Genomic DNA, 3,651 nt, shown 5'->3' on the forward strand with positions numbered 1-3,651 from the left:
AGAGGGATTGGCGTGGACCGTGTCAGTGGACCGGTTCTAAGTTGCTACTGGTATTCACCAGAGCCCGCCGCAAAGCGGGATGGTCTTGCAGCGGCGGTAGCAACCAGGTCGTATCCACTGGCAACGGCTCAACCTCTGACTGCTGAGATAAGCGCGGTACAAGGGAGTAGACAAGAGCAAGGTCAGACGTAGCAGAAGGTCGGGGCAGGCGGCTAGGTTCGTAGTCAATGGTGATAGCAGATGGTCAAGAACACAGTAGAGGTAACACAGAGAAGCTTTCTCAAGGCACAAGGCAACAAGATCCGGCGAGGGAGTGCAGGGGAAGTGAAGTATAAATAGGGAGTGCACAGGTGGAAACTAATCAGGAAGATTGGGCCAGGCACCATCATTGGTGCACTGGCCCTTTAAATCTCAGAGAGCTGGCGCGCGCGCGCCCTAGAGAGCGGAGCCGCGCGCGCCAGAGCATGACAGCCGGGGACCGGGACAGGTAAGTGACTTGGGATGCGATTCGCGAGCGGGCGCGTCCCGCTATGCGAATCACATCTCCGCCGGCAATGTCAGTGCAGCGCTCCCGGTCAGCGGGTCTGACCGGGGCGCTGCAGGGAGAGAAACGCCGCGAGCGCTTCGGGGAGGAGCAGGGACCCGGAGCGCTCAGCGCAACAATATGTTTGTCTAAAATATTAAACCATGCACATGTAAGTAAACACAGCTGGTACTGTAAAACTGCACAATGAGCGGCACAATGGCAAACCCGGAGGTGGCAGCAGCCTATGTAGGCTGCAGAGCGGCACAATGACAGAGCCTGGAGGTGGCAGCAGCATAACGAGACCATAGGGCAGCACAATGACAGAGCCTGAATGTAGCAGCTGCATGATGAGACCATAGGGCTGCACAATGACACAGCTTGGAGGTGGAAGCAGCCTATGTATATCGCAGAGCGGCACAATGACAGAGCCTGGAGGTGACAGCAACATGACAAGACCATAGGGCGGCACAATGACACAGCCTGGGGGTGGCAGGAGCCTATGTAGGCCACAGATTGGCACAATGACAAAGCCTGAAGGTGGCAGCAGCATGATGAGATCACATGGTGGCACAATGACACAGCCTGGATGTGGCAATAGCATGAGGAGATCACATGGAGGCACATTGACACAGCCTGCAGGTGGTAGCAGCATGAGGAGATCACATGGTGGCACAATGACACAGCCTGGAGGTGGAGCACTTGGAATCAGATGTGTGGCATCAGGCGGGTGACAGGAACCATATAATAGCTGAGGCAGGTAGACAGAAGAAACCGGTCTCTTTTGTCAAAGTGTTGGTGTGGATAATCTAGTCTGATGCATCAGGCATTGGTGGGAGGAAATCCTGGCTGACCCAAACCTGATTCATCCTGACAAAGGTCAGTCTCTCCACATTTTTGGTGTACAGGCGAGTTCTCCTTGGGGTTACTATGTCCCCCGCTGCACTAAACACACGCTCTGATGCCACACTACTGGCTGGGCTGGACAGCTTTTCCAGGGCAAACTCTGCTAGATACAGCCACAAATCCACTTTGGCTGCCCAGAAGTCCAGCGGATCTTCTATGTTTGTTGGCAGGGTCATGTCCAAGTATGCCACCATTTGCTGGTTCAGGTCCTGTTCAAGGTCTACCTGCTGCTGCTGATTAGTTTCTTCACAATGTGGGTGAAGAAAGCTACTAATCAGCAACTGTGGACTCAGGCTGCTGCTTTTTTTTTTTTTTATATATTCTAAAGCCGAGGAACGTGCTCTCGAATCACCCAAAGTGCAAGAAAAAGTGCAAATGTGTTACACCCAAAAAATGTGCACAAAGGATGCGGTCTATCGCAAGCCCTTCTCCGATAGGAGAGAGGCCCCCCAACAAACCTTACCCTTCGCCTCCGGACCAAAAGGTACCTGCGAGGTTCCAGGTTCGATGTCCCTTTTCGCCGAAGCTACTAGGGGACCACAAATGCTCCCGGCATCCCCCTTGGCATTAGCCAAGGTATCTGCCCGCAGAGCCGATAACGGTAGGAACCCTGCCAAAGCAGGAGTACCCGGGGTGTTTGCAGGGAGGTGCGGAACCTAATGGCCACACACACCTCCCATAGACCGCCAGGAGGGACACCCAGAAGGGCTACCGCATCCTGAAAAACCCTGTGAACACACAACATGCAAAAATTGACACAGTGAGACAAAAAGAAATAAATAAGTGAATGTGTGCAGATATACTGCCCGGACATCCGGCCGGATCTATAAACATTTCTCTGATCCTAGCCAGAAGGCCGGGAATAAAGAGGTGAGTGCCACAAGGTGAAGAGATTATGGTGCCCGTGCTTCAACTCAGTGAGCCAGTATTCCCAGTGAGTTTCGGCACCTCGGGGTCACCACTCCCCGAGGCACAAAAGTACCTCGGCTCTAGACCCTCTCAGCCTCATGGCGAGACCCGGAGGGCACAGGTCACATCGAGGCAGCTGTCGAGCTGATTCCTCAGAACCAGCCCCGGAAAGCCCTGGTACACCTGCACCCTCCATGCAGCACCCATCCTCACCAGACTGATAAGAACAGATACTACACTTGATCTTAGCCAAAAGGCCAAGAAGGACTCAGGCTGCTGCTAATGGAGCTGGTACTGCTCCTGCCACCCCTCCCAAGCAGACATGGTAGTCTAACCTGATTGCAGAGGGCTCCTCAGTCAGATCGGTGAGAGGATGGACGATGGCGCAGACAGACATCGGCCAGCTTATTAATTAGGATGCCTCTGTAGTAGGTCAGTTTGGCTTCCCTCTCAGTGGGTGTAAAAAAAAAAGGCCCCCATTTTGTGCCGGTAGCAAGGGTCCAGCAAGGTTGAGAGCCAGAAGTTATCCTGCTGCCAAATGGTGAAAATTCGGCAGTCACTACGCAAGCAAGTGAGCATGCATCATGCCATTTGTGCAAGTGACTCGGATGGACTCCCTGCCTCCATCTCCACTGAATACTGCCACAGTGTCTCATCTTCCTCATCACCCTGTAGCTACTCTGGCTGCTCCTGCTCCTCCTCTCCTTTCAGCTGAGTATAAAAACCATCCATTTCGCTACACATTGCCTGTGCTCCACTGTCCCCCTCCACTCCTCCTCCAGTTCATCCCCCACAGGGCTCATGTGGCCATAAGATGTAGGCGCCACCTCTACAGTGCCCTGACCAGGCATTGTTTCCACCATCTTTTGTAGGAAATTAAGCAGTGGAATGATGTTTTTCATCCTGTAATTCTGGCGAATTCTGACAAATAATGTGGCTTCCTCAAAGAGCCTGAGCAAATGGTAGGTGTCACGTATGAGCTGCCACTGGTTGACACTGAAGTTATTGACAACCTTTTAAGGGGTTGCCCCCTTGCGGGTAAAACCCTTTACTAGAAACGCCCCCAAAATCGTAACTTATTAGTTAATGATTAAAATATACCCCACACAATGTTTACAATTCCAGGAGCTCTAAGGTTGTGTTTCTCTGGAGAGTCAATGCCACTCTCTCCATAATGGGACACTTACTTAGCCATGGACAATGCTTATAATCTGTGTGCTTCTGCTACAAAACACGATTGCACCTGGTTCCGGGTCCCTACTCTCATTAGTATGCTACCTTTATGCATGCTGTATTAAAACATCTAACTGCTA

General features: G+C 52.2%; 1 pseudogene; it reads right to left on the reverse strand.

Annotated features, from left to right (window-relative positions):
* Positions 1-2,504: 2,504 nt before the first annotated feature.
* On the reverse strand, positions 2,505-2,607 carry LOC130267905 (U2 spliceosomal RNA; annotated as a pseudogene).
* Positions 2,608-3,651: the final 1,044 nt, after the last annotated feature.

The sequence above is a fragment of the Hyla sarda genome, chromosome 4 (assembly GCF_029499605.1).
Source record: "Hyla sarda isolate aHylSar1 chromosome 4, aHylSar1.hap1, whole genome shotgun sequence".
Lineage (NCBI taxonomy): Eukaryota > Metazoa > Chordata > Amphibia > Anura > Hylidae > Hyla > Hyla sarda.